This window comes from Cupressus sempervirens, chromosome 8 (assembly GCF_028749045.1).
Source record: "Cupressus sempervirens isolate cs-2001-9-10 chromosome 8, ASM2874904v1, whole genome shotgun sequence".
Lineage (NCBI taxonomy): Eukaryota > Viridiplantae > Streptophyta > Pinopsida > Cupressales > Cupressaceae > Cupressus > Cupressus sempervirens.
The window spans coordinates 607331462-607356874 of NC_143125.1; positions in this window are offsets into that span (position 1 = coordinate 607331462).

Below are 25413 nucleotides of genomic sequence, written 5' to 3' on the forward strand. Positions count from 1 at the left end.
TCAATCCTCAATAACTCCTCATTTGCAACTACTTCACAAGGAGCAAATAAATGTAGAGATAGTCCTCAAGAAAGACCCCAATCTTTCTTCATATAATGGACTTGTACACCTAGCAAATGAGATTGCCATCCAACATAAGATATTGGATGTCGCACTAGCAAATTGGGATACAACTCTTAAGGTACTCCTTGAAGTAAATAGTATATTTTTGGCCAAGTATGGAATTTCCTTGTAAGACCCTTGACATAAGTGTCAAAAAGGGGGAGAAATAGGTATGGGGGAGTGATAAGAAGAGATTAAGTATGGGGGAGTTAAGTACAGGAAATGAAATGATAAGTATGATAAAAGGGGGAGATAGAAAATTTTGGGAACAAATTTTGAGATAGCAAATTTTGATTAGTTAGAATGTAGAAACATGACAGAAATCACTGAGTGTACATACAAGATCAACTAATAAGGAGTCATAAGGATCTTAGTTAAGTGTTTTTGCCACTCATGTTAAAGGGGGAGATTGTTAGTTTAAAGAATAATTTTGACAACTGAGTGTCAATACACTTAACCATTTTCCACTAAACAATGCCAAACAAAGATTAGGTGCTGAGTGTTAACAAGTGCCGAGTAATAGTAGGTACCGAGTGATACAATTTTTCTTAGGTGCTGAGCTATCCAAGAAATAGTATGTGCCAAGCATCAGCAATGCTTCAGGAGCCGAGTAACTCAGAATATCAGCATAAGAGTTTGTAATTGCAGAAACTATGATGCAAATAGTTTTTGTAGTTGACATAAGGAAAATCTTGAAGGATTTAATGATGAGATCGAATCTTTTATCTTTCCTATGCAATCTACATGCAGCCAATAAGAAAAATGATAAAGGCATGCAACCAATCAACAAAAGACAAGTATTGAGCGGGAAATTGAGATTCAATGTGGATCTTAGATCCATATCTAACCCTAAGTCTTCGAAGTCTTTATAAGGAAGAAAAAATTTCATTGTAAAGATATATATGAGTGGACATACAAGGGTGCACAAGAAAATCTATTTTTAGAAGCGAGGATTATCAGATCACAAAAGGATCAAGATCAGAGAAAGCGAAATAGGTGCCTGCATTCAACAATCAAGGATTGTAATCTATCAGGTTCATTATACCTAATACTTTCTAGAAATTGTATTAGAATGAAAATCCTATGGTGATAGGTTAGCTTAACAACTATTTTTTAGATCCTTTAATTAGGTGATTAAATCCTTTAACAGGGTGACACTTCATGTTAAGTGTTTGAAATCCTTTAACTAGGTCACTATTGACACAGTGTAAAGCCTTTAACAGGGCAGACCATCAGAAGTGTTTGAACAATATTGCTGTAGTAATTTTTGTGGGTATCATCCCCACCCCAATTTTACCTTCTTATTCTTGGAGGGTTTCTGGTTTACCAAATTTCAGTGTTATGTGTTGTTGATGCATGTGTTTAGTTTCATATTTATTTAATGTATTTACATGCATGCAATTTACTTTCAGTTAAAAGTTTTATTGGATAAAGTGGGATACTTATGATTCACCTCCCCCTCTCATAAGTACTCTTTCCATATTTGAATATTCCAAAACTATACATTGTGGTTGGTATTTAATTACAAGCATTTGAAACAAATGTTTAGCCTAAAAAATGAAACATCGTGATGTTAGTTACTACTAAAAATGATTTGAGACTATCCAAATTTTGGAGAAACTGCTAAAGAACTATCTTGAAGTTGATTGCACTATTTAAGGAAACTATAAACAAGACTATGCATTCAATGATGGTAGGACTTTCATAACTCTCACTCAAGGATAGATATATCAGTAAAAAGAGTGTTCATCAAGGTTTAAAAATTGTAGGAAACAACAAAAACATATACTTGACATCAAAGTTTAGTCAATATAGGAAAATCAAAGCTGCAACACCTAAACCTTTATTTCTTTGATTGTAATCTTGTATTACATAAACAAGTTACTCTTAGCCTAATTCAAATGCAACACCTTACATTATTACTTTTGTGATTCTTTTATATTTCCATCTTGTGTCTCTTCAGTTTCACAATCTGCTTATTTTTCATCCTTGTTAGAATTGGAGTTGTGTAAAGTTGTACGAGACCCAAAACTACCATTTCCCACCTCTAATATAAATATAGGTATTAAAGTTGAGGATTTTGGCACTGGAAATAGGCCAACCTCTTTACATGTCCACCTTGGAGCCAAAAATTGTAATGAATTTTAATAAAAAAAATATGTTCAACATATTGGAGGAGATCCAAGGTTGAAAATTTATGACAAGTTAATGTCAATGCCACAACAAGGAAGGAATCAAGATATGGAGAAAATAAAGATGTTTCTATCTTTATGGTGAGTGGAATGACAGGGCAGAAACAATGGCAAGAATTTGATATGGAAAACAAACACAAAGGAAAATGGAGCTGAGCCATGTATTCCTATGACCAAGTTCAACTGTCAAAGAGCAAGACTTAAAAATAATAATCATCCTACTCCAACTAATGAACTTATGGCAATGATAGACACCATAATTACTAAGTTGTGAGAAAGGATCAAGTTAATCCTTTCTCATCTTTCAATGATAAATTTCACAAAAGGATAGCTCATGCATTTGATTAATCTAGTTGTTTAGTGTAGTTCTTCCATCTATTGAACTATAGAAATGCTCTAATTTCATAAATTGTAGTTGCTTCAATTATATTGGATCCCAAAATTCAATGTGCTATCTATCCATCTATGCCCACCCTTTGTCCCCTCTATCTTCCACACCCTCTGTTCATTTTATGTGAGGATGAGAAATGAACTAGAAAGACTTATCTTCATACGGCTTACAATTATCTTCATAATAACAAAGGAAGAGAGGATAAAAGGAGATTAAATTTATTTCTTATTTTCACTAATGATTTCTCTCCTTATCTAATTCCTGAGTAAACATGTTGTTGGTTATGATACGCAATCTACAAGTGAATTCATGTGAGATAAATATATCTATTGAAGTAAACTTAAAACATTTCATTAATGATATATCAAGAAGAAATACTATGACTGCTTGAATTTAGTCAATGGTGCTTACTACATAAAAATAGACTATTTTCATTACTTGAAAGAAGGTTTTGATTTCCCACCAAGTTGTGAAATCAATTCGAGAATCCATTGTATTTATAGTAGTTCCTTATAAGTATCATAATTGATGTAATATATGGCTAGCAATATCTCTATTTCAAAACTGTAAAGGTATGAACTTGGTTGATAATGCTTTAATGTTGTATTATAATTGCCAACACACATAAACAATTTCTCATAGTTTATTATATTCTTAAATTGAAAAGAAAAAACACTAGGGTATAGTCACCAAACTTGGCAAAGCAAATGTTGATCAATGCATCTATTGAAGTAGACTTAAAACATTACATTAATGCTATATCAAGAAGAAAAATACTATGACTACTTGAATTTAATCAATGGTGCTTACTACATAAAAATAGACTATTTTCATTACTTGAAAGAAGGTTTTGGTTTCCCACCAAGTTGTGAAATCAATTCGAGAACCTGTTGTATTTATAGTAGTTCCTTATAAGTATCATAACTGATGTAATATATGGCCTAGCTATATCTCTGTTCCAAAATTGTAATGGTATGAACTTGGTTGATAATGTTTTAACGTTGTATTATAACATAGATACCCATTGACAAAATATGCAGTAAAGGACTCAAAAGTTAAATCTTTCCAATGGCCTATAATTTTGATTTGTAAGGTCCACTAAGGATTCTCAGTAATGTGAACTAGCATTTAGTGTGATGAAGTTTTAAATTTTGGTTCATTTTTCTTTCTATTTTCCCAAATAATAAGAAATGTTAGACTAAAAATGGTGCAAGATGATGATGAAAACCTTTTGGGTGATTAGACCTTAAGGATATTTACTTATTTTCTTCCTTCTTTTGAAGAAAAGGGGTCTGACTACTTTTGCATGTGTATTTCAAATATACTATTGGTGGTAATCCTTTGGAGTTTTCACAGCAGGAAGATCCTCAGATCTTGCTTGCGTTATGTTTTAGTGGTTTATTGTTCATGTATAAGCATTGGAAAAATGGTGAGTTCTTAACAACAAAATGATAGCTAGCACAAGTTGAGGGTAATAGAAATGATGAAAATGTACCATCCTGTCAGTTCTTAAATTAGTAGGATTAAATATCTCCTTACGAACTACTAGAAAGATGACACATATATGTGGGACTGGAGTTTTTTAAAATGTGAAAAGAGAAAATCTTAATAATGTTGAGTATAAATAAATCTAAGCTGAGCCAATCTTTCCCCACATACCAAAAAATGAAGATTAATAATGAGTTACTAATAAGATCTATTGCATACTCTTTTAAATCCATACTATTTTGAATCAACAAAGAGGAATTCACTAATAAATTTCAACCTAAAAAAGTGTTTTAATTTGATTGTTATATCTCTAATGAAGAATATACTAATGGAAAATTTATATCTAAATATCAATAGCTAGAATGGTACCATTAAATGAGAAATTTTGTTGCATATCAAATACAACATATCTTTAATAAGTACAAGGAAGTAGGTTTTTAAATATTGCTTCTTGATGGAATTAATTCTTTTCCCACATATTATGTGTCTATTGTAGCTTGTTCTTGTTGTGAGGACAAAGCTGTGACATGTTATTGCAACACTTGCACTCTCTGATCCATTTCATACTTTTCCAGGTATAAAATACTACAAATTTCTTTTGTGTTTACTCTTAGTCCCTATGGCATTGAATTGGGTTGGGATAACAATGTGTTCTCTTCGGTGTGTGATTTTGTAGAATGCATTTGAGTTGGCTTCATTCTTTTTGTTTTGGGTATGGATTACAATACACATATCTATACGAGCTCCTGGTTTTTTATTATATATTACCAATTTTTTTTCTACATTATCTATTGTAAAATTATTTTAAGATATCTTTGTAATCATTTTTTATTTTAAATGTCTTTAATCAATGCAGTGGCAATTTGGATATAATTCTTGTTATATTAAGAATCACATGCTTGTCTATGTATGTTTGATTTTGGGGTATGAAATTGATTATTTTATCACTAATTTCTAAGATTTTCTTAGGGTCCTTTGGACATAGCTTACGTCTATTGTTTTGATGAACAACTTTGCAGGGCAGTTTCTTTGTAGCTTCAGTACTCTACCATTTCATGCACTCGCTACTCAAGTAATCCACACACTACTTACCCTTTTAGGTATTTCAGAAGGCCTTCAGATTTCTTTTGCAAACATATAAATGAGAAGACACACATACATCACACTTTGCACAAGGGCTGCACAAATTCATCTTTGGTCTGTCAAAATTTTAATCTCCCACCTTGGTTTCTACATGTACCTCTGTCCCTCTCTCTCTCTCTCTATGCATCATTTCCTACAAACATTAAAACAAAATGTTCCAGCTTTAGTGGTTCTAGACTCTAGTGTTTTTTTTATTGGTTCCTCTATTCAGCTATAGGTAAAATATATCATATCTATACTACTTCTTTTGAGGGTGACTGATAGACAATATTGAATATTCTTGGCTTCAAGCATATTATATGTGGGTAAGCCTTATTTTGGTTTCTTCAAAATTTTAGTATGCTTCATGAAAAGTAGGTTTTTAAGTTTAGTTTTATTTTTTTCCACCTTGATAAGATTTACTATTTATGGTAGGTTGGTCATTATTGGATGGTTTCTTGTGATAGGAACATTTGTTCTTAGTGGTCTATTTATTGCACTTAACAAGTAAGTTCCCATTTGTTGAATGCGAGTTTATTATAAATGTTGTGATTATTAATCTATATCTACTCTACCTCTGAGTTTGTTTGGTTGAAACTAGGATTGTAAATTTTTTTGGTGAAAGGAGATTTAGATTTAAAAGAGATTAGTGTTATTTCTATAAAGATTAGGATCTTAAAATATTTTTACTAGAGATAAAATTTGAGGCTTGATTACAAGGTTATTCAATTATCTACAGAAGTAACAAATAGCCTAATTAGGTAGAGTTACTTTTGTATCTATGAGGCTTTAAAATGACTAGAGCATGGATATTTGGAAATTTTTTTAAGGGGATCTATAGCCATTGGATTATACCTATTTATATTGATTTTCTTCCTTCATAGCTATCTTCATATGAAGATTATTATAGACATAATAGTATAGTATTCTTTCTCTAGGTCTTCAATTCAAGTGTTATACTTTATTAGACAGTCTTATACCTGAACCTTGGTCTTATACCTTAATCTTGGTGTTTTTTGTAAATCTACAAGGATGAAGCTCGAAAACTTGATTTTAGGCCCTAGGGTATAATAGACATTTAAAAATTTGTAGTAGATTTTTTCTAAGATATCTCAATATTTGAAAGTTGAAATGTCTCCTTCCATATTCCCCAAATAATTTTTCCTATTTAATTCTCCTAATCTAACATTCTCTTCATTTCAGGGTTCATATTGGTCTTGATTTGATTTAGCCATACAAGAAACAATAAAATAATGATGGAACTAAGCCTTTTTAGAGATTGGATTTTTGCATTCATTCATACCTTTTTCTTTTGTAATAAACTTTGCCCCACTCACTTTTATTAGGTAATGAAATGGTTATTAGATGTTGGCAAATACTTCTCCTCTTATGCTTTAGCAGCTAAATTATTTTTGGATATAGAGGAAGTGTTATGGTTCACTAGGTGATCACCAGTAAGGGGGTCAGACTTGACTGAGAGGTAAGACTCAAATAGGAATTGTATAAACAAATAACTAAAGTTTTTCTATAAAGGGACCCCTTCTTTGTGTTTAGCTTTAACCAAAGATAGAGATAAAGAAGGAAAAATCCAATAGAAAGAATGAAAAATCCAATAGGGAGAAAGAACATAACATAGTATTGATGATAATGATGAGATTTTTGAAGACATGTGATGTTGAGGCTTTTGGGTGCTTATTGACATTATTATTTTTAATTTTAATAATAAAGTTAGAACATTTCCCTCTAACTATTGGAGAGTCTTTAAATTGACATTGCAGAGCTCATTGGGACATTTTTCATGACATTTAACTCATTTGCATTACAATATTTTAAATATTTATGGTGGTTTAGTTAATTTTAAGATGTTGTGTAGTATTTTGAATTTAATTAGTACTTATGTGATACTCTAAACTTAATATCTACTACAAATTTGAATAAATTTGTGATTTTAAATGTTTGTGTGTGGTTGCCTTTGGTGGTCAAATGTGCTCGCGGGTCTAGGCCTCAAATTTTTTAAATCGGGATGAGGTTCCTTGTTTGTGAAAAATGTCAAAGTTCTAACAAGATAATAGAAATACAAAATTATAAATAATTGTTTATTTAAATATTATATAATTAAATTTCTAAAAAATTGTAGAATCACATTGGAAGAAAACCCCAAAAATGGGTTGCCTTATTAGAAAAAGTAAAATTGAATTGCATTAGTGAATTAAAAAAAAACAATTAAATTTAGCAGAATTCACATCAGACTGTTTAAAAATCAAGTCATATAGTATCTAACAGAGATGAAGAATGTGTTTGTTGGCCGTGTGTGGGTTCCAATTTGTATTCAAGCATATTTGATAAAGTGATATGACTATATATGCACTTGGGTAAGGTCTAGTCACATTCTATTTGGTTGGGGCAACTTGATGAAAGATGTATTTCTTTGAGCACAAAATTGTCTTACATGTGGACATATTTATAGTAATCTTAGAATATAGCTTAATGTGAAGTTGGGTGATTCCATTCTTAATAGCTAATTGGCTACTTGTTTCTATTAGTGATGTAGGAGCATCTAGAGGTATAAGGGCAATCCTGTGTCACCCAAAAAAATGTACTTAGACTTAGTTTCTATTTGATGAGTTTTCATTTTTGGATACCCATTTGGGTCAAATAAAGGTTCCAACTCTCACAGTTCCACTATCAGTGCGTTTGAAAATCCTAAAAAAATAGGAGCATGTATTTGGGCCATCATTTTGGTAAACTAGAAGGTGTGAATTGGCTAGATGAATTTAATCATGATTTAGAGCATTCCAGAAAAAGAATCAGGTCAATAGGCCCCACGGTTTGAAAGTTATTGTAGTTTTTCAAGTTTTGGAGACCTCCTAAGAATGCTTTAAAGTCAGGTTTGGGGCATTAAATGACCTTGAAAAGGGTCAAAAAATGAGGGACGAGAAAATCTGGTCCATAGGGCTATAGAGCACTTCGAGAGCTTTCCAAAAATGTAAACGGTTCGTCAATCGAAGCTACGATTCAAAAGTTATGCCTCTCGAAAGTTTGGTTACCATTTCTGGATTCTTCTAGATTTGCACCGACTTCTAACACAGCTTTTGGAACCTTCTATTTTGTCGGTGGATGCCTACTAGCACTTTCTAGAATGTACTCCTAGTCCTTAACCCTCCGAGGTCTATTTAAGGAGATTTTTGGCATTGTAAAAGGCAGTTCGGAGTGGAGTTTGAGAGGAGGTACTGAAAGGAGAAATTATCTCCAGATTTATGCTATTGTAAGCCCTTAGGGCATGTTCTGAAGTTTATTTTCTCTATACTATTTGTAATAGCTTATTTTCTCAGTTAATATAATTTCCCCTTTTCTGTTGTGTCCATTCTATTCTTGGGTTGTGTCCCCCATCAATTAGTTAGTTTCCATGCATAACAACTGCTTTTCAAAAACACTAAAGCTTGTCAGGGACATGAAAAGTTTCACATTCTATAAAATATTTTTTGCATTTTTGGATTAAATTATGTGAGCAATTTTTCTTAATCAACATTTCAGATCACACTATGTGATTCATCATCAAGAGAAAAATATGATAATGAATTGTCTTCTCTTTCTTTTTGTTGTGATGATGGATATGTAGTGGTCTAAAATGTTGATGAAGAGAAATTGTTAACATAATTCAGAAACTGCAAACATTGAGTAGCAGCCAGATAGTGAGCATGCTAGTGTTAATGGCACTACTTGTTCATTCTATAAATTAATACATACATCATCTAGTATTGATGATGATGATGAGATTTTTGAAGACATGTGATGTTGAGGCTTTTTGGGTGCTTATTGACATTATTATTTTTAATTTTAATAATGAAGTTAGAACATTTCCCTCTAACCATTGGAGAGTCTTTAAATTGACATTGTAGAGCTCATTGGGACATTTTTCATGACATTTGACTAATTTGCATTACAATATTTTAAATATTTATGGTAGTTTAGTTAATTTTAAGATGTTGTATGGTATTTTGAGTTTAATTAGTACTTATGTGATATTCTAAACTTAATATCTACTACAAATTTGAATAAATTTATGATTTTAAATGTTTGTGTGTGGATGAACCCAACTCCAAAAGCTTTTGGTAGAGTTATTGAACCTAAATCAGAACCATTAATTTTGATGTCATTCATGAGCATAGAAGAGAGGCCTATTTATTAATTCTACTATAGGATTGCTACCTGGATTGAAATTTTGATGCTAGCCTTTATTCTTCTCTAGAGTATGCCAAGAAAATTTGTTTGATTTGGCTTGTGTATTTTCAGTGAGGATCCTTGTATAGGATTGGTTTTTGAATTTGTATTTGAATACATGCCCTTTATTGGTTGTACAAATTTTTGAATCCTCCACTATAAGCTCCCCTTTAATAGCCATGTTAATTTTATCATATTGCCACTTCTAAGGTCTTGAAGTGTTTCCCTATTTGATTTTTAGAATAACCTTTTCTTGAGGAAAACATTTCTATACATTAATATGTTTCAATGTTTTAGTCATCTTCATTAGTTGATGCATTACTCCCATTAGTCATTGCTATCAGGATTAGTCAAGGCATGTTGTTGATAGCACCTAAGTAACTTTCACCTTGTGACATCTCTTTGAGGCATTTTGCAAATAATTAAGATACATTGTCTATAACTCCACATTTTTCAAACATCTAGGCCTTCTAGAAATTATAGGATCATTATAGTTACATTTGAAAACATTAATCAACAATTTCTATATGTGTAGATATAAAAATTAACTACAACATGTCTAATTTATTTGCAGATATATTTTTCTATGAAGAAAGACCACGCCTAACAATATGAACCCAAAACAAAATAGTGAGACAATGGCTGCATTGTGGGGTCAATTTTGAAGAAAACCTAATAAATGTTATTCTCCTTGCAAAAAGTGTAAAGGCTTAAAGAATCAAAGAATTCTAATCACAACAACCCAGAGTCATTGTAGGTAACATGGTCACGTTGAAGGGGGCCATGATTTTTGTCCATTGCTGAATGTGGATTTCCTATTGGAGGAACATGGAGGTGTGAATATCCAAGATGAGGATAAAACTCCCATGGAAGAAGATGATAATGTGCCAGAGGACATGATTGAAGAAGATTGTATTGGGCTAGGTGATGAAGAGGCTCACAATGATGGTACTAGAAAATTTGATAATGATGATGAAGCTGGTCTTGATATACCTTTACTTGAGAAGGCACACAAGCCATTATACAAAGGCTCGCAAAAAACTCTACTCTCAGCTATAGTGTTGTTGGTGAACTTAAAGGTTATGAATGGTATATCCAATGTAGCATTTTCATGTATGCTAAGGTATGCCATTTTTTTCATCTTTAATGCTAGCATACAATCACTATTCATTATATTAACAATGCATATTTGTTGTTGAAGGTTGATTAGAGAGTTTTTCTTACCACCATCAAACATTTTTCCTCATTTGTATCGAGAATTATCTAACATTATGAATTAGATTGGAATGAAGTATCAGATAATAAATGTATGTCCCAATGATCACATTCTATATCGTAAACAATATGAATTTGCAATAGAATGCCCTGATTGTCATATTAGTAGATATCAGTAAGATCAAATAACAAAAAAAGTGCATCACAAGGTTCTTCAATACATTCCCATTATTCCACATCTTCAACGGTTATTCAAGTGTGCTAGTTTGAAGAAGAACCTCATAATCTGAAGCTTTCATTGGTAGTGGATGGTGTCAATCCATATGGAGATATGAGATCTATTCACTCAGTGTGGCCTATTTTCGTTATTAACAATAACATTCCTCCTTGGATGTCCATAAAGAGGGAGCACATAATGTTGTCAATGATTGTGCCAGGTATTTTTTCATTTTACTATTATCTAAATTAATTTATAAATAGTGCATGAAAATGGTCATAATAATTATGTAATGTTTATGTTCATTCAATTACTAGGTAAATACCAAGTTAAAGATATGAACGTGTATATTGAGCCCCTAACTGACGAGTTGTTGAAGTTATGGAATGGTATCACTATGTATGACATCTCTAGACTAATAGGACATCAACAATTTCAATTCCATGCAATGCTTGTATGGACAATACATGATGCCCCTAGGCTAACTCATTTATGAGGTATGCTATATTGTTACGATCACATATTTTTGGTTTGTTATAGCACTTACACATTACTATCGAATACTTAAGTTGCACATGATAATTGTACATGATCTAATTAAACATGATCTTTTAGATCTTTAGATAAAGGGAAAATTTGCATGTCCAGTTTGTGGTCTAAAGATGAAATCTCGTCATTCAAGAAGTTTAGCAAAGTAGGTGTTTGATGAGTTTAGAAACTTTCTCCAAAATAATCATAGGTATTGAATTTTTGAAAAACATCTTTTCAATGGGAAAGAAGAGACATCATCAAGGCCATGAAGAATGACACCTCGTCTATGGAAGTTGGAATACGATCGACTAAATCATCGAGGTAATGTCCAATTTATCGTCTGAAGTTTAAAATTTGTATTTTGATATTGTATTATATTTACTAATGCTATAATTGATGATTGTGAAGGTCATCAAGGCATCAATGACCAACTTCCTAGAGGAATGAAAATTTATCCTACTCAATTTAGTAGGTTACTGTACTACAAGGATCTCCCAATTGCGCATTTGTTTGATGCTATGCATATTGGAAAGAATGTAACAAAGACACAATGGAAAATGTTGGATGGAAGGTGTGATAGAGAATAAATTTCCAAAATTTGTACTGACATTCATGAATCCAATCATGCACTAAAAGCTTTCATTGAATCAAATAGCAATGGAGACTACATAGATACAAGTGCCCTTCCTTGGTTATTAACAGAGCAACAAAGTGATGCATTAAAATAAGTCATAAGAAAAGAAAAATTTCCAATAGGATTTGCTACAAATATAAGTACTCTTCTATCAAAGAAAGGTGATTTTGGGCCAAGGTTGAAAACACATGATTGGCATACCTTCATCAAGATAAGTCATGTTCTCTATTTACAATATATTTGTAAGATTGAATGTACTACCTATTGCATTGTTTAATAATATATTGAAATGATCATTTTTTAATGATTGTAGTTCATCCTACCTCTATCTCTTCCACAATAGTTTGACAACACTATTAACTAAGTTATATATGATCTTGGAAAATACATGAGGTTAGAAGTATTTTTTCTTAGATTTGTAGCTTTTTATCAAAAATCTATTGTATAATTTTATTTGAAATCTTGTTTAATGTGATTTTGCGTGTTGAATCTCTTTTAGTGGTTATCATCTAAAGAAATTGATAAAAAAGATATAAAATATCAGAAGAGAAAAATTCCACAGCTTATGTGTGAAATGTCAAAGTGTTTACCTCCAACCTTTTTCAATGCTCAAGAACACTACCTCATACATCAAGTTGAGGAGATTGAATTGTGTAGACTTGTACAAGCTAGATCAATTTGGATGGTTGACAGGCACTTGTAATTTATGAAGGGCTTGGTTTGACAAAGAGCACATCCTAAGGGTTCTATGATAGAGGGATATATTATATACCAGACCATGGTGTACATTAGTGAATATCTTCTAAAGTTTGCAGTAGATATCCATGTAGATTGCATTTGGGATCCTAACTCTTATGAAAAATTTGAAGGGGTGTACCTAATGGGGAAAGGTAGATTGAGGAGTGTGAGAGGTAATTATAAGCTATTTTTTTGTGGTTTAATAATTCTTATCCATCATCAATATATATAAGTTGTTTCTAACTAGTGTAATTGTCTTCTTTATAGTTGGTCGTGAGTGGGATGCACTACATTTGTATATTGCAAAAAATCTTGATTGGATGATGGTATGGATTAAATAGTCTCAAGAAAATGGTCACTCATTAACATGGGATGATGTTGCATTGTTGGTTAAAGAAGCTCATTGTAATGGAGATCTCAATTTTACCCAATGGTACTTGATCTAATATATGGCTTAAGAGATACAAAGGTACGCATAGGATTACTAATCATGAGACATAAGTTTAATATCAACTCATATATTAATTCAAATAATCTTGACATGTTTGAATAATTATAGGTCAAATGCCACAAAGCTATGCACTACCATGGCTATAAATTTTGCACAAAAAAGTTAAACGAAAAGAAGAAAACATGTGATTCTAGGATAAGTGCTATCTTCATGGTCACCAATATTTTTTCTAGAACTGACATACATCCTCAACAATCTAAAAATTGATACTATGGGATTTTGGATGATATACATGAGTGTGACTTTAATTCATTCAAAACATTTCTATTTTTCATCAAATGGTTAAGGTTACGACTGAATCAAAATGATCCTGATAGGACTGCTATTGAACATGATAGTGGATTTACTATGATTAATACAAGGTCATTTGAGCCAGTCAGAGATGAGCCCTATGTTCTTCCAAGCCAATGCGAGCAAGTGTTTTACTTTGGTGTTCCACACAAACTAGGTTGGTCATTTGTTGTTAGACATGACCCAAGAGGAAGGTCAATAAAGTATAATGTGATCAAAGAAGAAGATATTAAAGAAGCACAAGAGGAAGTAAATGATTATCAAGAACAATAGTTACCCAGTGATGAAGAAGAAGAAGATGGTGATGATTTTGGTCATGCTGACGATAATGGTGATGATGATGATGATGATGTTGATGATAATCATGATCATGGTGATGAAGATGGTGATGATGGTGATGAAGATGATGATGATGGCAACAAAGATGGTGGTGGTGACGACGATGATCAAAGTGACAAGGATGATGATGGTGATGATGGTGATGGTGATGGTGATGATGATGATGATCATCATCATGACATGGATGAAGATCATGATGATCAATGAAATGTCTAGGTAGGATCAATTTCAACTATGATGGGGTCTTGTATGACCAAATTTAGGAGATAATCTACTTTATTATTAATATTTTTTTGTTAAGTCTATTACTTTAATTTCACTGCTGATTTCTAAGACTTACTAATTTTTTTCACAGGGCGATATGCATGCACCATCTTAGACACCTTCAATAGAGGTAAAAATTAATTATTGTAAATTTTAATGTTAATATAGAAAAAATGTCATATTATTATGTTATTTTCTTTATGGCTTTGGAGTTATTTTGATGAAATTTTACTGATATTTGATGTCACAAATGATAGGAAAAAGCTAAAATGACTGCTGATCAAATGCGATTTGAAATACAAGCATCATATCTACATGACATCACCCTTAGTGCTAACTCTATGTTCATCACCCAAAAAATTAAGCAAAGATACACTGATGAACTTGTTAACATTATCATCGAGGGTGAAAGAAGCAAGGAGAAAGAGGCACTGAGAACATAATTGGACTGTAGAATCTAATCTTTGAAGGTAAGTAGTAATTTGACTAAAGCAATAATAGAAGTTCAATAGATATTAATATTTTATAGTATCTTATGGATCATGATCTTTAATTTTATGTGTTCTTGTATAGACATATGTGCTAGTTGTGACATCACATGGTGAACATGGTGAGGATTGTCACGCACAACCTTTGTGTAAGTAACACTTTGTTTTCATCAACATTATAACACTTACCTTTTTTTTTGTGGACATTTATAGCTAGTATCCCATTTGATCTTTATCCATTACAAATATATTTCCTATCAATATTGTATTCTTTAGCTCATGATGAAGTGTGGACTCCTCCTTCAATTAGTGGTCCAGTATTGTCTAGTGCATTGTCAACAACAAGGACCATGTAAACATCCTCGTCTATGCCCATTAGAACTGGTAAAACCTTGTTTTGCTATATTTTTTAATGTGCTATGTTTTGTAATGTATTTCTACAAGTGAACAATGAAGTAGCATATCAACACTTTAATGATGTCTACAGAAGCTTGCATACAAACAAAGATATGCATACACACACCACACACACACACACACACACACACACACACATATACCTACACATAGAGAGACATGGAGATAGGCAAGGAGGTAGCCTTTCAATTTTTTCCTATATACCTTTTCCTCATGACTTCTCATTTGCACTTTCGACATTTGTGGGCTCATGACCCTTGACTATTTCTCCCTATAATATGTTGGTACAAGAGTACACTTATATTTACTCATCCTAAATAGAGGGGCTAGAATGCATATTATTATTCAGGTGATGTAACTATTTGTTCCTATCTCTAGCTGTTGGTTTCACAGGAAACATTTAATCTCTACATGACTTCTCATTTTATAATTTTGTTGCTAACTTTGTGTTGAAATTACTAGTAAGAATAAAGCCTTGTGGTGTGTCATCTATACCACATTTAGTGTAGTTACAAACATTTATGAAAATTATTTTTTATCACATTTTTCTAGCTCCTTGAAGAGTGTTGAATAAGTAAAATTAATAGCTCAAGATCTATAAAAGTACCAAACTATTGGTTGCAAGTTGTGTTTGGTCTCCACTTATTTAAACCTAAAACTACTGCACAATATTTGTTAACATCGGTAATGATAGTTGTTGATGGAATTCTTTATAAGTTAATGTAGGTCATATGCCTTGAATTATTTGGCCTGTCAAATACTCTTACTTCAAATATACTCCAAACTTATGGGTCATCTGGATGCTTTTGTGATGCATTTACTTCTTAGAATTTCCTTGAACAACACAATCACTAATCTACATTTTATTGAAAGCAAGAAGCTCAAGCACCTAATGCATTCTTCTTCATACAACATCCTTGCACACAGGAGCTTTAAGCTTTGAAGTATGTTTGCTATTGTGCTATAGATGATTATGTGGTTAAAGCTGACAAGTAAAATACACACTCAATTCTATAAGATTACAGTTGCCAATTTGAACTACTTTACTAATGTTCTAGATTTTGTAGCCCATTGGTTATGCTTCTCTTTCATGCTAGGCTAGAAGTTATCTCCATTCATGATAACAGATATTCATTTTAGCAACTTTTAGTTCCTTTGTATTGTGAAGCTCTTAAAACTCTGGAGGCATTTTTTCTCATTTTAACTATTATTACTGTGAATTCAATTTGAGTTATAATGAGGTTACTAAAGCTCTTGAACTTTGAATGCCATCAATGGCAAGTAAGATTCCTCATTAATCTCTTTCTATAGTTTCTACATGCTATACAATGTGGCAGTCTTGACATTGATTTTTTTTCCAACTATTGTATCTTTTAGCAATTCTGGTTTGGTATGCCTATTTGTAAGTGTTGATCAAAGAGATTTTAATAGCAATTGATGAGTATGAAATATGGGTATTCTATCTTTCTGATAGAATCAATACAATTTGTTTAAGTTAGAACTATAATTCCTATAGTGATAGGAAATTATTGTTTGCTAGGATTTTGGATGTGATTCAGTATAATAGTATAGTATGGCATTCATCGAATGGCGTAGAAATTAAATAAAGAGGCAATATATGAAAACTTTAAATTCCATGGAAGTGGCATATAGAACAATGAGGTGTGAAATTGGTGGCAGGTTGTTGAATATAAGTAGCTTCAGATGTTGCATTATCTTGATTGTGTTGCTTGCAAATTGGTATTTATGGTTACTAAAGGACCTCTTCTATACAAGGTGGCTCTAAATAGAGGCCTATGGTCAATGGAGCACAAGAAAATAGGAAAGACTTATGATCATTAGAGCACAAGAAAGAAAAGATTCGTCTTGTTTTGTAGATGACATTTGGATTATATAGATGTCTAAATTTAGTACTGCTAGTGATTTGTAGCTAATAGAACAAGAGTACATAGGTGTCAACATTGTCAATTTTGGAGGATTGAATTTATGGAGCTTTAATTGGCTCATCATTTGCTATAGATTCTAAGATTCTAGTACTATAAGTTATTTATAGCTAGTGTGATAGTTCAAGTTGTAAAGCATAGTGATATAGGTTATTTGTACCTTAAGGTTACATTTTACTACATTTTTCTTGAGGTTTATGGTATGCACTAACCCTTTGATTTGATTATTGTGGCAGCCATAGTTCTCTGAGATGCAAGTGTGGTATTGCATACTTGAACTAGTTGGTCTTGTTTATCTATATTTGTGTACCTTGATCATCATTGAAGGCCAAGTTGATTTGTTTGAGTTGCAACTGAATTTGCCTATTTGTGATAGTAGACATAGTTTTTATGTTAAGTACATTTGTAGAGTGAATTGTAGTGTTAGATAATTGTCAATATTTATTTTTTATGAATGGTCTATGAATGTTAGAGGTGGGGTCACTTTCCCTAGGTGCTCAATCAAGTGCATTTATATGAAAATGTGATTGGTTACATTCAAACTATTTCCTCAACTTAAACCTAGAGCATCATTGTTGTAGTAATCTATTATTACCACAGTGCCATGTATGTTGGATGCTAGTAAATCATTATTGATCTTAACTTTGAAGCTTTATAATCTTTTTTGGTGAAGTGTAGCTCTTTGTTTTTGCATGTACTATTTTATTTCTCTTTTTGGTCAACTGTAGCTTTATATTCTTATGTGTGTAAAATTACTATATTACAATATGGCATATTATACTACAGTTTGACATGCACACATTATTATGCTACATAGCTTATTTTATATTTGTGTACACATGCATAAGAGTTACCATATGTGGATTGTTCATGCTAGGTAGAATTGGAGTAACATTTATCTTGACAGTAAGCTCTGAGAAGAACCCCATGTTGCAATCCAACAAGCTAACCTGACACTAAAGCATGAGAGATTTCTAATAATGTTGCTAAAAAAACCATTGTCTTTTTTGATCTTTGATCTCTATGACATTGAGTTATCTGGGTTCCGATTGTTGCCATTGATTGCCAATCTCATTTTGATCACCACTCTCATAACAATGACTAGAGTAGAGATCAAATCTTCCATCCTAGCCCCAATCCATTAAAAAAAGTAGCATGTTATAAAGAAGACCAACATTTTCCACTATATAGAACAACATAAACTCATAAGGAGTAGGAATATATTATTAAAGGATGCCAAGATACAATGAACAAAATAGCATAATATGCAAGAGCAACAGGTTTCACGAGAAGATCTTAGTGGAACATAAGTTAGTGTGAAAAAAAGGTCACATTTCATCAAAGAACAACAACAACTACAGATGTCAGAACATTAGATCCAAGTATTGAATGTGTGAATAATAGATGCTTCTCAAGGAAGAGTAGTAGGTACAAATTTCACAAACAAACTAAACTGCAATTTTTGAGTTGGAATCGATGATAAGAAGTAGATTTTCTCAATGCATATCACTTTCTCAATTATATGAATTTAGGATGTAGTTTTCACTATCTTTGGGATAATTTTCCTTCATAATAGATCTTTTCACCATCTTTGATGGGTTCATATTTTTCTTCAATAGTCTCATTTACTTTTTCAAGAGTTGCATACACTACTTTAGAGAGTATTCATTGTTATTTGAGAGTTACATTTTCATTATTATATGCTATTTTTATAGATCTTTCCCACCCTCTAGATTATCTTCTTTCAAGAGATCATTCACTATCTTTAAGAGCTTCACACAATACATAGAAAAAACATTCCAACATGAAGAAAAGTGAATTTCATAAGGAAAATAACATATTTTAATGAAGAACAAGAACATAGGTGCAAGAGCAGAGGGGTTGTTTATAAAAGAACATTTATTTAAATGTAAAAATTAGTCTTCAATGCATACATGCAAGATCAAAATGAAGGATAAAAGAGGACATCAAGTAGAGATCTCATTATTAAAAATGGAATGGAGTTGAAAAGAAATAGTTTATTTATGAGGACAACAGTTCATTACAGAGAAACAACAATTTAAACATAGAAGAGCAGGGAAATATATAGTATCATAAGGAAATACATGGCAATCATGAAGAAATAGCTACCAAGAAGGTAGTCTCAATGATAAATGGCATTCAACACTACCATGATAGTGTATAAAAAAGAAAAAAAAGTGATTTACAAAATGCAAAGTAGTGTTCAAGAATGAAAAGGTATGATGCTAGTGCAAGTTTTGTTAACAAATAAGTTAGTAATAGTGACGTCCAAGGAGAAAGGTCAGTGAGAAATAGAACACTATCATGTAACAAATAAGTTAATAATATTGATGTTGGATGCCAGTAAATCATTATTGATCTTAACTTTGAAGCTTTATAATCTTTTTTGGTGAAGTGTAGCTCTTTGTTTTTGCATGTACTATTTTATTTCTCTTTTTGGTCAATTGTAGCTTTATATTCTTATGTGTGTAAAATTACTATGTTACAATATGGTATATTGTACTATGGTTTGACATGCACGTATTATTATGCTACATAGCTTATTTTGTATTTGTGTACACATGCATAAGAGTTACCATATGTTACATGGTCCTAGAGTTTGATATAAATGTACATACTGTATATTTACCACATTTGTGTTTTATATGGTAATGCTATATGTTATCTATACATAGAAATGATATAAATACTATTTTATCATCTCTACATGACTTCTCATTTTATAATTTTTCTGCTAACTTTTGTTGAAATTACCAGTAAGAATAAAGCCTTGTGGTGTGTCATCCACAGAGATGGCCAAGATAGATTTGCTGCAACCCATCTGATTTTATGCATAGTTCACAAAATTTTCACTTGTCCTTTTTCTTAACTTTTGTTTATTGCATGTATAACTACTCTTCTACATTTAGGACACTAATCATACATCAAGTTGGTGAACAATCAGATCCAACTTAGAAGCTACTCCTAACAATGTTGTAAATGATGCAAGGAAAAAACATTTTTGCTAGTCAATTTCTTCAATTTGATTATATCCATAAGTATGCATATGTATTTGCATCTAAAATCTATTCCAAGCAAATATACAAGAGTTTCTGAGCTTGATTATTCAAGAATGAGTTGTATCTTTAATCCAATAGTTGTTTGGCTATTATTGACTGCACCTTTCATAGTCTTTGATATTGTCTTCTTCTTTGGTATTATTATTTAAATTTGTTTCTAGGTAGAAAATTAATTGGTCATATTAAAAAAGTGTGACTGGTGGCATCTCTCTATTGTTCAATTCATTTAGTGTCTGCTTTAATTGTCATGATGTTTCAGTTGATGGATCAATGGAGAGTAGTACTATTGAAGCTGATCCATTTCTTGGAGTAGTCTGTGTGATTAGTATTGGTGCATATGAAGGGACATTGTTGCTGAATAAGAAAACTATGTTTTTGTTAAAAGAACAAAAGCTTCCAGGTGCTTTAAAATTGTTATTATTTAAACTGTAAATTTAGTTTTCTTTTACATTACTCATTTTGGACTAATAATCCTTTATGTTTTTGTAGGTAATAATGCTTTCTTTGAACATCTTTTTCATATGACATTGAGACTATTTGAACCCACCATACATCAAAGGTATGTAGTTTCATATCATTGCTACATAATTTTTCTTTTCTTCCATTTATTGTAATATATTAAAGTTATTGATCTAACAATCTATTTATTTTTAAAAAGTGGAATTTACAAGCTGTGGAATTAAAAAATCAGCTGATTGCATCTTTTGAGGAGAAATTTGGAAAAAACATTTTTGACACTGGCCTACTTCTCAAAAGAGTAGCAAAGCATATAACGACTATGAGGGATCAATATAGAAGGGCTCTTAAGGATAACCCAAAGTACAACTATCCTACTATGATTCCACTAATGGAGTGTAATGAAATAATAGAAGATGCAAAAGAGAAAAGGCTATGTGAACATAGAGATAATGAAGCAACAAAGGGCAAAAAAGAGGTATGTCATGATAGTATTAAGTACATTGTAATCATGCATTAATTATTGATATTTGTAAATATATAATCTGAGATGTTTGAAATTTTTCATAGATTACAGGACACATCCCTAGGTACAAAAGCAAGACTAGAAAAGTTTGGAGCAATGAAATTTCCTATTTTTTTTAATATGATGTTGCAAATAGTTTTGTTTAATGAAACCATACATGGAAAACTGACGATATTAAGAAAAAAATATAGGGCATAGAATTCAATGTGGAGATCACAAATGAAGATAGAAAAATTGCCTTGAAGGAAGGCTATAAAGTCATGGCTGCACACCTACATGAAGAATTTGTAAGCCTTGCCCAAGAATCCAGTGCATCAAATGATATCTCATATGTAAATTGGTCAAATGAAAAGTAAATGAAATTGAATAGTTGAGAAGATTCTTTTTTGGTATTAGTTTTGAACATAAATTGACTACATAACATTTTATTGTAGCTTTCATATCCTACCATAGAACCTGCTCGTGATGAAGGCCATGATGTGCATTATAGTGGTGGAGGTATTAATTTGCTATTGGAAATTAATTATGTAATTATGAATACAATTTAACATTTTAAATTGCAATTTAACGTGTATCCTTTTTTTGAATATTTCAGAGCATGTTGAACATCATGCTAAAGGAGTGGAGCATGTTCTAGGTGTTCAACATGTTGACATGGCAGTGGATCAAAATGTTAATCTATATGATGTGGCATTGTCAGGTAAGAAAAATGCATGTTATTTGTACTAGTACTTAATTACAAACTTGTAACAGTTAAAAAAAGAAAAAGAGTATGCCAATTTATCCCATTTACTTGTTCTTGCAACAGAGCCCCCTTTAGTGCAATAGTTTCCTGCTCCTCCAAAGAGAAGGAGTAGTCATAATTTGACATTACACATGCCAAAAGAGGAGGATAATGATGTATATATGGATGCTCCTATGAGTGCTTTTCTTAACAGAGCTCAAAAAAACAAAAAGAAGAAATGATGTTCTAAAAATCTTTTTTGATAAACCTTGTTGGATAATGAAAGAAATTTGTTTTAAGTAATTATGTATGAATGATGTGTATTAGTATTGATTTTTATTTTATGTTAATGAATATTGTTATGTGTTAATGAAGTCTTGATTAGTATTGTGTATTAATGAATTTTATATCATATTAATGAATGTTATGTGATTGTATTGATTGAATGTTATAGTTCATAAATGGATGGATGAATGAATGAAATATGTAACTAGATGATAATGGGTACTTTAGATTGATGTTAGGGGGAGGGGGGTGAGGCCAAATGAGCTTCCACCTTCATGTGGTTTTCCTTGTTAAGTAGAGAATATTATGGAATTCTTGAAACCAAGTGAAGCTCAAACTAACATAAAATGGACACTTTGCATGTGGTAGGTCTAAAATGATCCATGACTACTACTGCCCATAACATGAATTTGTGAAATACATTCTGATATCACCAATTTCAACACTCTATTTGAAGCATAGGAGTGGCCTATAGTCTTATCATGAATTTTGAGTAATGCCTTAGTCCCAATCCTTATTGAGAATATTGTCTTCTAGCATATCTTTGACAAAACCTAGTGCAACTTTTGACTCACAAGAAAAGTTGACCTTTAGTCTCATGTTGGAGACATGACCACACACTTTTAGCTCCTTTCCCTTTCTTGAACTATACACTTTCTCACCATCCCTTAGAAATGGGTTTAGCATCAATGGTCCTGCCAATCCTCCTTAATTGATGTTTAGGCATGCCTCATGTGAAGTGTAAAATTTTTAGACATGCCTCATGGCAACAATTTCAGGTTCTTAAAAAATAGAATGACTTAACACACACCTATCAACATGATCATATCTAACAAACTTGGGGTACCTGAAAACATAGGTGTCTTTAAAGATCAATATAAGAGCTTTGAACTGACTGGTGCCCTTAAAGATAAATACAAGAACTTTTAAATAACTATAGATGGTGTGCCTTTAAAGATCCATGCAAGCAACAAGACCTTTGAACTGACTATAGAGGGCCATTATAGGTTCTTGAAAAATTCCTTCATTAGCAAGATAATGTACTACATGATCGAAGGTCACTTGCAATGTGAAAAGCTGATAGAATCAAATTTCTCCCTAATCCAGATGCTTATTCTACATATTTACTAAGCATTTAATCCAAACTGTTCCTTTTATTAATTGCATTATCAACACCTTAGTCACCTTCAACTATTGAAACTCTTTGGTTTTGAGATTATGCCAAATCCCTCTAGAAATGCTTCCTATTTTACTTCATTTTTTGTACTTATACCAAAGAATAGCAACCTTCCATAAGTCCCCTTTAGTTAGAGCTATTTTATGAAGTCAGCAAAATGTTCAATTTTTGGTGTTTTCATTATGGGGAGGGGTGAAGTGAGTTTAACATAGAATGCAAATGTGGTATGGGATTTATGTGTGGCTACCTACAATGTTTGATATTTGATCATTTTGTTCCCTTTATATATTTACATTCTCAAGGTAGATTTGGCAAAGTCATTGTGGTCTAGCAATTTTGACTTTTGAGTCCTACTAAACTTGTTATTGTTAAATATGACTAATAGGTGATAGTTGCTCTGAGATAATTTGGGCTCGAGTCATCAAACTTGATTCTTGGAATCGACTTCACCAAGAGTAATGAGTGGGCTGATATAAAAGTCTTTATACTAATAGCTCACTTTTATGTTGTGCAATTTTTATAAAGAAATGGCACTCTCCAGACCTTGCCTGAAATCATCACTCTTGGAAATTTCAACTTCCTCCAGAAGAAATGTATATTTTTTTTGATGCATTTAATTTAGAATGTTCTGACAATTTTAAGTTATCTGTGTTATTTTTTCTTTTACCTAAAACAATGCAAAATATGGAGAAGTTCATAGTCATAGTGATAATGAAGATTTTATTTGTTCGAGAAACAATAGATTCATTGATCAAAATGTACTCTATATAAATTTTTCATAATAAAGTTTCTATGTAGTCACTAAATTGTGTTTTAATAGTTCAGTGTTTGTGACATTAACAAATTTTAGATCAGATTTATTTTATATGATTTCAAAAATGGTATGGTCTCTCTGATGGTGTTCTTTATTTCTTCTTAATGTGAAATAAAGAAGATAGAGAAGTCTATGATGACGATAAAGATATATTAATATTGTATACAGATTAATATATCTTTATCGTCATCATAGACTTCTCTATCTTCTTTATTTCACATTAAGAAGAAATAAAGAACACCATCAGAGAGACCATACCATTTTTGAAATCATATAAAATAAATCTGATCTAAAATTTGTTAATGTCACAAACACTGAACTATTAAAACACAATTTAGTGACTACATAGAAACTTTATTATGAAAAATTTATATAGAGTACATTTTGATCAATGAATCTATTGTTTCTCGAACAAATTAAATCTTCATTATCACTATGACTATGTTTTTAGTTAATTATGGAGGAAATTTAGTGTTCAAGTTGGAGTAATATTGATAGGGGTGAGCTTTGGAAAAATCTATTCATGAAACATAGGTCAGTAAGTTTTACTTGATGTTGAAAATATCTCCTATTTAATTTGTTTGTTAATATAAACTAGAGCCTATCCAAATATAGATTAGTGTTTACTTTAGCATTCCTAAATTATTTGGAAAATTGAATATTCAAATAAAAATAGATATAAGAATGATTTAGTTTTGCCACCTTGTTACCTTATTATTTGTCCTTATAATCTTATATAAATATTTTGCTTTTCCTATTAAATTTAAAATATTAAACATATGGTCAAAGGGCTGATGAAGCTGACTGGTTTACAAAGAGCTTGCTCGAAATCAAATCTTATTGAGTACAAAGCCCATGACATCAAAAAGAATGAGAACTTGATATTTTTCTTGGGAAAGAGGCTAGCCATAAGAATAAACCCTATATATATAAAAAACTTCAACACTAACTTAAAATACTTTTGAAACATTTTTAATAAAAAAGCTTAATCTTCATAATAAAAAGAGAATTGCTATATAATTTTAACTTTTTGTAATTTGTAATCTTCATACTAAAGAATTGATAGATTAAATTAGTATAAACTTCTTCCATATCTCACTTTGGTATTTTTTGCTTTTATCCAAAGAAAATATGCTTTTGGCTACATCATTCCTTATACCTATTCCCAATATTTTGTCACCTTGAAGAAAGTTCCCTACATGAGGAAAGCATGCATACCCACTTTTGGAAGAATAGACTACTGCCTT